This window comes from Pseudophryne corroboree, chromosome 4 (assembly GCF_028390025.1).
Source record: "Pseudophryne corroboree isolate aPseCor3 chromosome 4, aPseCor3.hap2, whole genome shotgun sequence".
NCBI lineage: Eukaryota > Metazoa > Chordata > Amphibia > Anura > Myobatrachidae > Pseudophryne > Pseudophryne corroboree.
In genome coordinates, this window is record NC_086447.1 from 76,202,909 (window position 1) to 76,216,069 (window position 13,161).

At 45.2% G+C, this 13,161-nt stretch overlaps 1 protein-coding gene across 2 annotated transcripts in view; it reads left to right on the forward strand.

The window, feature by feature from the left end:
* The first annotated feature begins 1,698 nt into the window (after positions 1–1,698).
* Positions 1,699–13,161, forward strand: part of LOC134908918 (cytochrome P450 2K6-like) — a 94,993-nt gene continuing 83,530 nt past the window's right edge. The window contains exon 1 of one of the 2 annotated variants that reach the window (XM_063915160.1): positions 1,699–1,731. The gene's annotated coding sequence lies outside the window, so the exon portion shown is untranslated. Of the gene's footprint in view, positions 1,732–2,112; positions 2,157–13,161 lie in introns of those variants that run through there. The other variant, XM_063915158.1, reaches the window with a different exon arrangement.

Here is a 13,161-nt window from a genome sequence, read left to right on the forward strand (position 1 = left end):
TGTGTCATCCTGGATGAGCTGCACTACCTGAGCCTCTTGTGTAGGTTAATTCACAAAGTCTAGTATTTAGTGATTCTGCGCACTACTGGGGAACATCAAACCAACAAACGTCTTTCAACAGGCAATGTCTTATCCAATCTTCATAGAATTTTCACTACTGGATCAAGAAATAGCATAATATTCCAAACAACGTTTTTCAATCCTCCTTCCTGGTGGTGTGTCTCACTTTGCACATATGTAGTCCACACTCATCCCAAAAATGAAAGAAAGGATAATATAGTGAAGTACGTTTTAATGGGTGGTCTTCTGTTTGCCGGCGGTCGGGCTCCCGGCGCTCAGTATACCGGCGCCGGGAGCCCGACAGCCGGAATACCGACAATTATTTTCCCTCGTGGGGGTCCACGACCCCCATAGAGGGAGAATAAAATAGTGTGGCGCGCGTAGCGCGCCACCGTGCCCGTAGCGTGGCGAGCGCAGCGAGCCCGCAAGGGGCTCATTTGCGCTCGCCAAGCTGTCGGTAAGCCGGCGGTCGGGCTCCCGGCGCCGGGATGCTGGTCGCCGGGAGCCCGACCGCCGGCCAGCCGTAGTGAACCCCGTTTTAATCCATAGAAAGTAAAAACAATCAAACACTTGACAACATAAAATATCCACCACTAATAATACAGCATTCGTACCAGATTGTGTGGGGTGTCAATAGTGCCCACCCTGAAACAGCATCAGATATTCCACTGCCCTCCCGGGTTAGATTAGGGTACCGGATAAGATGCTGGGCTGGATACTCCTGAGTCTCCCACACGAATACTGGCAGGCAGTCTGATCACCAACGCGTTGTAGACTCCATCTCATGCTACCACTAGAGTGAAAGCACCGCCAGCTTTCAAAAGTGACCAAAACATCAGCCAGAAAGCATAGGAGCTGAGAAGTGGTCTGTGGTCACCACCTGCAGAACAACTCCTTTTTTGGGGGTGTCTTGCTAATTGCCTATAATTTCCACCTGTTGTCAATTCCATTTGCACAACAGCATGTGAAATTGATTGTCAATCAGTGTTGCTTCCTAAGTGGACAGTTTGATTTCACAGAAGTGTGATTGACTTGGAGTTACATTGTGTTGTTTAAGTGTTCCCTTTATTTTTTTGAGCAGTGTATAATCTCTGCAAAGATTGATACACAGCCTCGATAACACATGATTGAAGGATAATTTATTATCCAAAAATGAAATCATAAAGATAATTGGCTGGAACATTCCTTTATATTTATACTTATATTGATTGTATTAATATTTTATACAAGATCCACAAGGGAACACACCAAGACTATCCAATTTTTGGCAAGAGTGATACACAATGAAAGCAATGTACTGTTACAATTGAATTAATGTCGAGGGATACAATTTATCATCGTTTCATTGTATACTTTTTGTGTATCCCTCCTGTGTACTGAATATCATGACTTATGTGAACCAAAAAATGGCATGTCTATTATCTTTACGTGATTTCCAATAAAGAATATATTTTTAATGACATAAGAGTGCCCCAACAGTTTACTTCTCTGTATTTTGTTTAGTTATATGTAATTCTTTCCCAAAAGCGTTTATGTGTTTATGGTGGGGAGGAGTCCATTAGAGTTTATAATATGTCAGTCTGGTGTGTTTCTTCCTCCAGAGTTTAATAGTACAGACGCAGCTGGCAGCAGGAGAACAGGATAAGGGAACTGAGTCACACTCTGCAGAAAGTAAGAATGCAAGTTTATAGGCTCTTTATATTGTAGCTTTATTCTATGAACTATCAGTGCTTTCTGAGTAAATATATTGAAGTGCAACACACACACACACACACACACACACACACACACACACACACACACACACACACTCTTTCTTTCTGACTCCGGGAACTTCGCGGTAACAGAGCTTTAACAGTGGCAGCTCAAGGGGTGGGTTGACAGGATTATTGCCAGGGGTGCTGCAATCTGGAGCAGCAGTCACTCCACCGGTGCCACCTGTTAGAGGTGAGCTATGCACTGCCTCTGTTTACTGACAGGCAGTGGAGCAGCAGGCACTAGGACCCAGCAACAGAACTCCCCCCCTTCTCTCGCTCTCTCCCCCTCCCCAGTGACATCAGGAAGTTGCAGGCACATCTTAGCTCTCTGACAGTAAGGTGAGCAAAACCAATGTTTGCATCCGAAGTCAGCGTCATTCTGAGGGGCTTATACTGAAAGCAACATAGAAAGAACAGCAGTCTTGTTGGGAAAATACTGTAGTACTCTATTCCTGACTTGAAAGGGTGGCTAATGGGTTACAGGAAGACAGTAGAGATGAGCGGGTTCGGTTCCTCGGAATCTGAACCCGCCCGAACTTCAGGTTTTTTTACACGGGGCCGAGCGACTCAGATCTTCCCGCCTTGCTCGGTTAACCCGAGCGCACCCGAACGTCATCATCCCGCTGTCGGATTCTCGCGAGGCTCGTATTCTATCGCGAGACTCGGATTCTATATAAGGAGCCGCGCGTCGCCGCCATTTTCACACGTGCATTGAGATTGATAGGGAGAGGACGTGGCTGGCGTCCTCTCCGTTTAGACTAGAGTACTAGAGAGAGACACAAATTTTGGGGAGCATATTATTAGGAGGAGTACTACTTGCTGCTGATAGTGTGACCAGTGACCACCAGTTTAATTAATCCGTTCTCTGCCTGAAAAAAAAACGATACACAGTGTGACACAGTCACATACCATATCTGTGCTCAGCCCAGTGTGCTGCATCATATGTAATACTGTATATCATTATCTGACTGTGCTGAGTGCTCACTGCTCACACAGCTTAATTGTGGGGGAGACTGGGGAGCAGTTATAGCAGGAGTACATATTTTAAGTACAGTGCACACTTTTGCTGCCAGAGTGCCACTGCCAGTGTGACTGACCAGTGACCACTGACCACCAGTATTGTGATTGTCTGCTGACCACCAGTATATTGTGATTGTCTGCCTGAAAAAGTTAAACACTCGTCGTGTGGTGTTTTTATAAACGCATTCTGCAGACAGTGTCCAGCAGGTCCGTCATTACATAATATATATATATACCTGTCCGGCTGCAGTACTAGTGTGATATATATATATATATTTTAATTTTATCTCATTATCATCCAGTCTATATTAGCAGCAGACACAGTACGGTAGTCCACGGCTGTAGCTACCTCTGTGTCGGCAGTCGCTCGTCCATCCATAATTGTATACCACCTACCCGTGCTTTTTTTTTTTTTTCTATCTTCTTGATACTAGTAGCTTACTTTAGGAGTCTGCAGTGCTGACAGACAGTGTCCAGCAGGTCCGTCATTACATAATATATACCTGTCCGGCTGCAGTACTAGTGTGATATATATATATATTTTAATTTTATCTCATTATCATCCAGTCTATATTAGCAGCAGACACAGTACTGTAGTCCACGGCTGTAGCTACCTCTGTGTCGGCAGTCGCTCGTCCATCCATAATTGTATACCACCTACCCGTGGTTTTTTTTTTTCTATCTTCTTGATACTAGTAGCTTACTTTAGGAGTCTGCAGTGCTGACAGACAGTGTCCAGCAGGTCCGTCATTACATAAAATATACCTGTCCGGCTGCAGTACTAGTGTGATATATATATATATTTTAATTTTATCTCATTATCATCCAGTCTATATCAGCAGCAGACACAGTATGGTAGTCCATGGCTGTAGCTACCTCTGTGTCGGCAGTCGCTCGTCCATCCATAATTGTATACCACCTACCCGTGGTTTTTTTTTTTCTATCTTCTTGATACTAGTAGCTTACTTTAGGAGTCTGCAGTGCTGAGTCTGACAGACAGTGTCCAGCAGGTCCGTCATTACATAATATATACCTGTCCGGCTGCAGTACTAGTGTGATATATATATATATATTTTAATTTTATCTCATTATCATCCAGTCTATATTAGCAGCAGACACAGTACGGTAGTCCACGGCTGTAGCTACCTCTGTGTCGGCAGTCGCTCGTCCATCCATAATTGTATACCACCTACCCGTGGTTTTTTTTTTCTATCTTCTTGATACTAGTAGCTTACTTTAGGAGTCTGCAGTGCTGAGTCTGACAGACAGTGTCCAGCAGGTCCGTCATTACATAATATATACCTGTCCGGCTGCAGTACTAGTGTGATATATATATATATTTGAATTTTATCTCATTATCATCCAGTCTATATTAGCAGCAGACATTTTAGCATCATATTTTATCATTTTAGCATTATATTAGCAGCAGACATTCATTTTTCTTTGCGTCATGTGCTGTTTGGGGAGTATTTTTTTGAAGGGCCATCCTGCGTGACACTGCAGTGCCACTCCTAGATGGGCCAGGTGTTTGTGTCGGCCACTAGGGTCGCTTATCTTACTCACACAGCTACCTCATTGCGCCTCTTTTTTTCTTTGCGTCATGTGCTGTTTGGGGAGTGTTTTTTGGAAGGGCCATCCTGCGTGACACTGCAGTGCCACTCCTAGATGGGCCAGGTGTTTGTGTCGGCCACTAGGGTCGCTTAGCTTACTCACACAGCTACCTCATTGCGCCTCTTTTTTTCTTTGCGTCATGTGCTGTTTGGGGAGTGTTTTTTGGAAGGGCCATCCTGCGTGACACTGCAGTGCCACTCCTAGATGGGCCAGGTGTTTGTGTCGGCCACTAGGGTCGCTTAGCTTAGTCATCCAGCGACCTCGGTGCAAATTTTAGGACTAAAAATAATATTGTGAGGTGTGAGGTGTTCAGAATAGACTGAAAATGAGTGGAAATTATGGTTTTTGAGGTTAATAATACTTTGGGATCAAAATGACCCCCAAATTCTATGATTTAAGCTGTTTTTTAGTGTTTTTTGAAAAAAACACCCGAATCCAAAACACACCCGAATCCGACAAAAAAAATTCGGTGAGGTTTTGCCAAAACGCGGTCGAACCCAAAACACGGCCGCGGAACCGAACCCAAAACCAAAACACAAAACCCGAAAAATTTCAAGTGCACATCTCTAGAAGACAGTTGTCTCCTGGGATGTGGGCTATCACCTGTGCTGAACCCCTTTCTTAATGATTAACTACTTTAGTTCTGCCCAGGTGATGGCAATCATAAAGTAAGAGGGAGGTCCAGGAACACATTTGGAGCCCATTTATCGATGATCACATTTGCAATGCGATCTGTGCCTGATATCATACCCTCCAACTGTACCTTTTTTATGGTCTGTACCTGCCAAAAAGGGCTTTGTACCGGGTTTTGACTTTCCAAATTAACATTGAAAGTATGGGAAAGGGGGCGTTGCCACGCCCTTATCATCCATGGCCACGCCTCCTTTCCTAATTTGTACCGGTTTTCATGTGTAAAATGTTGGAGGGTATGTGAAATTAGCGCCCAGGATCGCATTGCAGAATACACTCATATCAGGTGAATGTATGACACAGCACAGCCCGTCCCTGTGATGTGCCTAGTCTAGTGCCAGGGCTTCTGTGTATGTGCAGGAATGTTGACCGTCATGCACAGTGGACATTTCCAGTGGAGGGTTCCTGGGGAGCTCTGCAGGAACCATGGGGCACTGTGTATGTGTGAGGCTGTGAGGTGAGTGTGCATGTGGCCATGGGGAGAGCGGGTGAGAGAGGCAGTGGGCACAGTGTATGTCTGTGTGGCTATGGGGATAGTGTGTGAGGCTGTGGGTTCAGTGTGTGTGTGTGTGTGTGTGTGTGTGTGTGTGTGTGTGTGTGTGTGTGTGTGTGTGTGTGAGGCTGTAGGGGAATGTGGGTGTGTAAGGCTATGGGGCAGTGTGTGCAGTGGTGCTGAGAGAGGGGGGGAGAGGGTACATATTACCCGGGCCCAGGTCTGATGGAGGGGCCCAGTGAGGATCCAGTAGGGGCCCAGGCCCCCTCCCCCTTACCTGGCAGCGGCAGCTGCAGCTCTTGTCCTCAGCCCAGCACACTCTGCTGTGTACTGGGCTGCAGTGTGGCCATGGAGGTGATTAAAATACACTTTTTTTAAGTATTTTTTCTAAAGGTACATGACCACACCTCATGTGATTAGGCCACTCCCCTTGAAAAGTATCTGGGCCCAGCCCGGCTCTCGACTGCCCTGAGTGAGTATGTGTGTGTGTGTGTGTGTGTGGCTGGCTATGGGGAGTGTGGGTGTGAAAGGCTATGGGGGCAGTGTGTGCGTGTTTTTTATGAGGCTATGGCGAGTGTGTTTGTTTGAGGCTATGGGCGCAATAATGTGTTTGGGTGGCATTGGGGGTAGTATGTGTGTAGGCTATGGGGCTGTAGTGTGTATGTGGGGGGGGGTGCAAGGATATTCTTGGCCAGGGGCCCGCTTAGTCTAGAAACGGCACTGACCTTTAGCATTTAAATAGTTCGGTAATAGTTTTAAAATATGCTGCTATAACATGTAGTGTATTTCAAACTATGCCCACATTCTTTACTAAGTAGAGCTCTTGATATTTTATTGTGAGCATCATTGTTTTATGTTATAGTTTATATTATTTACTAATTCATTTTAGGGTTGCTGATAATTAATTGACTATTTAGTAGCATACCTCCCAACTTTCTTCCTAGGTAAAGAGGGACACATGTGCGGGGCGTGGCCTATGCAAAGGGGGCGTGGCTTCACGGAGGACCCGCAATCGCGAGCCACGCCCCGTTTTCGTCACTGAGGGGGTATATCCAGCGCTCCGTGAGCTGCTGGCATGTCCCCTCTCCACCTATCTGCACTGTATAGAGTCGCTCAGCGTCTACACAACGCTGCTCTGCTTAGCAGAGCAGAGAGTGCAGGACCCTCCCAACTGTCCCCCCCCCCACCCGCGGGTGGGACAGCGGGACAGTCCCAAAAAAACGGGACTGTCCCGCGAAAATCGGGACAGTTGGGAGGTATGTAGTAGCACAAAGACTAGGGGCTCGTTTAGTGGTGGACATACTGTAAATGTGCCTGTAACGTAACTAGAGAAAAGGAACATTTACATGCACACTGTATATTAAGGTGGGACGTGCGCTGAAGTAAATGGCTGAGGAGGCACTGGCTAGTACTAGAGACAAATTTACACACAATATATGAGATAAAGGATGCATGTGGGCATTATACAGAGGTGCAGCAGTATATACATGTGAGGCACACCATGGATTATTAACATAAACCCTTTGTCTATTGTTCTCAGCTGCAATACAATACAGAGAACAATACATCAGGGGATTAAGGGGGTCATTCCGAGTTGATCGCACACTGCCGATTTTTGCAGCGCAGCGATCAGGTAAAAAAATGGCATTTATGCGAATGCGTATGCCCCGCAATGCGCATGCGCGATGTACGGGTACAAAGCCCGTTGTGATTGTGCACAGGTTCTAGCAAAGTTTTTCTTCGCACTGACGGCCGCAAGAAGATTGACAGGAAGGGGGCGTTTCTGGGTGTCAACTGACTGTTTTCAGGGAGTGTTTGCAAAAACACAGGCGTGTCTGAAAAATTGCAGGCGTGGCTGGGCGTTCGCTGGGCGGGTGTATGACGTCAAATCCGGACACAAATAGGCTGAAGTGATCGCAAGCACTGAGTAGGTTCAGAGCTACTCTGAAACTGCACAAAAATGTTTTTGCAGAGCTCGGCTGCACAAGCGTTCGCACTCGGAATGACCCCCAAAGTCATTACAGCAGGGGATTAAGTCTGACTGACCTGTCTCGGTTAATCCTATTAGAGGTCAAGATAAACATGGACCCATCTGTACATGTGGGCATTATACACAGGTGCAGCAGTATATACATGAGGGCATTGTACACAGGTGCAGCAGTATATACATGTGGGCATTATACACAGGTGCAGCAGTATGTACATGTGGGCATTATACACAGGTGCAGCAGTATATACATGTGGGCATTATACACAGGTGCAGCAGTATATACATATGGGCATTAAACACAGGTGGCGCAATATGCACATGCGGGCATTATACACAGGTGCGGCAGTATATACATGTGGGCATTATACACAGGTGCAGCAGTATATACATGTGGGCATTATATACAGGTGCAGCAGTATATACATGTGAGCATTATACACAGGTGCAGCAGTATGTACATGTGGGCATTATACACAGGTGCAGCAGTATATACATGTGGGCATTATACACAGGTGCAGCAGTATATACATGTGAGCATTATACACAGGTGCAGCAGTATGTACATGTGGGCATTATACACAGGTGCAGCAGTATGTGCATGTGGGCATTATACACAGGTGCAGCAGTATAATCTCCTGGAAATTTGGTGAGTTTTGATCAGACACATGCAGAAAAGATAGGCAGGGGAGGTGACCATATACTTTTTACTCCAGAATTTTGACTATAAAAATGATTAGAATAATGCAAAGATATTTCTAATATATTCTTTGTATTTTTCATATACTTTACACAGTCAAAACTCTGGCGCAAACGTTAGTATGACAAGAAAGGCTCTGCCTCACCTGCCTCACCCCACCGCACATCACTGATACTCAGTGGGATGCATCTCCAAGTGCACTCAGCTCAGAAACACTGATGGGTAAACACTGATTGGATAATCGCTCCGAGGGTCAGAACCGTTATGGGATCTGCAGAGTGATCTGTAAAGTGTGTATCTAGCTTTACTGTAACATACATGAGTAATATGTAATAAAATAGGATGGTGATTATGTAATATAGTCTAACTATTTATTACAGTCTTCCAAGATAGTTGTGTGTATGACTCCCAACTCCTTCATACTTTCCTTTGTGCTGGTTTCACAACTGCCCAATCCAGTCCTTTTTACCACTTAATAACATACAATGATTGAGGCTGAAATCTGGGAGGGCGCAGCCAGGTCTGCTCTGCAGGGTGTGGTACATAAAATGGGTGGTGCGGGAGGGTGTGGGGTTTATGGTTCATCATCGTGACCCCACCACACAAAGCAGCAATTACTGGCATTGTGAAGAGGGGGGGAAGAGCCAGATTTAGACCTTATAGGGCCCCAGGCAAGATACCGGTCCCCCCTCTTCCCCCCCCCCCCCCCCCCCCCCCACACACACACACACACACACACACACACCTCTTTTTACAATAAAACACACTGGTCTTAATAGGAACAAATAAAACACATTGGCCCCCACAGGAATAAATAAAACATATTGGCCCCCAACAGGGACAAAAACAACAACTTTATTCTGTTTCTTCTTTAGAATAACCCTATTTCACTATCCCCGATGTGGACTTGGAATTGAGACTTATCTTTGTTGCAGACATGATGACTGCAATTCTGTTTGTTTGTTGACATTTATCATTATGTCTAGACTACTGGTTGATAGATTTTGTGAATAACGTCCTGTTAGATGCATTTCTCTATTGCAATCTCATTCATGTTCACTCTTTGTTTCTCTGCACACACTATGCACCATTTTTAAACATGCCATGTTTTGGGTGTTTATCATATTTACTTCACTTTTGGGGAGTACGTTGCAGTAGTGGCACATGGATCCTATGACCTTGGTTCTGTATTACACTCTGTCTTGGTGTCATGACCCGTGCTACACAGCATTATGCACCTTGCACTTATCAGTTGTAACTGACAGCGGCAGGAACTTGCACAACTGGCCGCTGTACTCAATGGGGGTTGCTTTTGTTTACATACGTGACTCCGCCCATGTCAAAAGGCATCCAATGAGGCAGTGGTGGGCTCGGCCGTCCTATGTCAGCAAGGGATGAGTTTGTTCTGTTTTTTACCGGCAGTGCTGTGCTGCTCCAGTGAGGCAGCAGACAGCACCCTTGGCAATGTCTCTGACCCACCTGTCTGCCCACAGCTGGCTCCAACGCTGTGCGGGTGAGCTCCAGTACCTGGGATCTCTCCTATGCCAGCTACTGTCTTAAACTCTCTTCTTTGCCACGCAGTGCTGCGACTAGTGTGCGGTGCACTGTACAAGCTATAGAAGCGCACTGTGCTCCCAGTTAGCAGTATCAAGCTCCGCTTTGCCTCCCAGCTGGGGGCATTTGGTGTAGCTTATAGGGTGATGTAGTGTAGCATATAGGGTATGTAGTGTAGTAATGTATTGCAGTATATAGGGGCATGTAGTGCACTGATGTGGTGTAGCATATAAGATGATGTAGTGTAGTGATGTAGTGTAGCATATAGGGTATGTAGTGCAGTGCATAGGGGCATGTAGTGTAGTTATGTAGTTCAGCGTGTAGGGGATGTAGTATAGTGATGTAGTTCAGCGTGTAAGGGATGTAGCATAGTGATGTAGTGGATAGGGGAATGTAGTGCAGTGACGAAGTGTTATGATATAGTGCAATGTATGGGGACACACAGTGGAGCATGTAGTTGAACACACTGGCAAGGCATGTGACGCGCACTGGCCAAACCAGTCCTCGAGATCTACCAACAGTTCATGTTTTCCAGGCCTCCTGGACATCTGTGGAATTGTCAGTTAGGAATGAGTGCAGCACATCTTAATTAGTAATGACTACACCTGTGCACCAGCTAGGTGGTCTGGAAAATGTAAACTGTTGGTAGATCTCGGGGACTGGTTTGGCATGCTCTGCTGTAGGGCATATGAGGCATATAGGGGAATATTGTCCAATAGTATCCCCTTTTTTCAAATTTCCTGGTAATCTGATATTTTAGTCTGACAGAGTTTGCTATACTCTTGTTTTTTTGTTTTTTTTGGGGGGGGCGCAAACTATTGCCTTGCCCGGGTGATGAAAATCCTAGTTTCGGCCCTGTGTATATATATATATATATATATATACCAACAAATAGAAAACCACAGCACTCGCCACCCCAGAAGCGGGGTGCAGTATCCGCACTCGCCACTAATAGGGTGGGGTGCATGTAGCCCATGGCCACCTACTCAAAAATATAGAAATAGAAAGTTCAGCACTCACCAAAATAAGCTCACTTATCCTCACAACATCAATGAATAAATGAATAAATGATGGGGGTTTAGTTAGTGAATTGGCCAATGCACGGAAGCCTGCATACCGCTCCAAGGTACCCCATCTTCATGCAGGTCCTACACTATCACAAAATCATAAAAATGAAAACCTGGCAACTGTATCACACATAATATGACTGCAAATATGCCCACTTGGTTTAAGGTGTACCTGCCATGAACTCCATGGCTTTTAAAGGTACACTAGTCACCTGACACTGGCTGATAAATTACTGAAGGGCAGCTGAAACAGGTTTAAGATAATAGGGGTGCATGAACAAAGCTTGTGGCCACAGTTAATGAGTTAACCAAGGATTAACCCTAAAATATACCATTTATACGTTGATGTTGTGAGGATAAGTGAGCTTATTTTGGTGAGTGCTGAACTTTCTATTTCTATATTTTTGAGTAGGTGGCCATGGGCTACATGCACCCCACCCTATTAGTGGCGAGTGCGGATACTGCACCTTGCTTCTGGGGTGGCGAGTGCTGTGGTTTTCTATTTGTTGGTATATTTTAGGGTTAATCCTTGGTTAACTCATTAACTGTGGCCACAAGCTTTGTTCATGCACCCCTATTATCTTAAACCTGTTTCAGCTGCCCTTCGGTAATTTATCAGCCAGTGTCAGGTGACTAGTGTACCTTTAAAAGCCATGGAGTTCATGGCAGGTACACATTAAACCAAGTGGGCATATTTGCAGTCATATTATGTGATACAGTTGCCAGGTTTTCATTTTTATGATTTTGTGATAGTGTAGGACCTGCATGAAGGTGGGGTACCTTGGCGAGCGGTTTGCTGGCTTCCGTGCATTGGCCAATTCACTAACTAAAACCCCATCATTTATTCATTGATGTTGTGAGGATAAGTAAGCTTATTTTGGTGAGTGCTGAACTTTCTATTTCTATATGTATGTATGTATATATATATATATAGGCCTGGTTTTGCCTTGTAAATGATTGCCACTTTAAAAATATGCACCTCTGGTGAACTCAGACCTTATTACATATACCCCAATATATTATCTATAAAGCATTTGAATTCATCCTCTATGGAATGATCAGATTATCTATACAGAGGTAGTATGCCAAGATCTTATCAGATATAGCTTGGTCTGTAAAAAACACATCTTGCTCAATCAAGAACATGAATGCATTAGTGTAAGATGGGGCCACATTGGACACCATTACTCATTCATAGAATTGTAAGAAATAACCACCACTGCAATAATAATAATTTCTCATAAGTACCAATTCTGGTAAAGAAAAAAATAACTGTCCAAGGTAAGCTGGTAGAGCCTCTAGCAAAGATAACCGGCCATCTCAGTGGTTTAGTGGAATATTTGTGCATTTTGGGGACTGTGTAGAGAAGAGGTCTGATTGGGTGGGCCACATCCAACAATTTCCTGATGGATTCTGATAATTTTGGACCACTATAGAGCCTCCCTTATCGGGATGCATCAAGATCCTGCCGGACGGAATCCCGGCGGTCGGAATACTGACACCGGAATCCCGACTGGCACAATCCCGACATATTCTCCCTCTGTGGGTGTCCACGACACCCATAGAGGGAGAATAAATCAGTGTGCCGAGTGTAGCGAGGCACCGTGCCCGCAGCGATGCGAGGCACCGTGCCCGCAGCGTGGCGAGCGCAGCGAGCGCAGCGAGCCAGCAAGGGGCTGCGTTGCGCTCGCCACCCTGTCGGGATTGTGCCGGTCGGGATTCCGGTGTCGGGATTCCGACCACTAGTATGCCGTCCGGTGGGATTTCGTACTGATCCCCCCTTATCTGCTTGTCTGATTATATTATTTTCGTAGAAGCTAAAGTCGCATAAATTTTGTCTCTCATTCAAAGACATATTCCAAAATTAAGATTTATTTGGTTTGAAGATTTTCACTTAATGTCTGATCTAATAATCGAGTGAATGTTTTGATAGAAGCATTATTGCTCCCTGGGCCAAAGGTCAATCTCTGTTGTAAAGCCTGCAAGCTGTAGGTACTTTATTCTAGGTAGCTAAAATTCCTTTGAGTTTAATCCTTGTGTTATGTTTAAATAGTTCTTCCTTTCTCTGTAAGTTATTGAAAGGTGCTGTAAAGCTGAATTAATTTATTAGCACAGGGAGGCTTGAAGAGGTACAAGTGGGCAGCAGCTGCAGTGACATCCGGCAAGGAGCAGAGAATGGGCAGTGACTGATCCAGCATAGTAGCAGCGGCAGTAGGACAAGG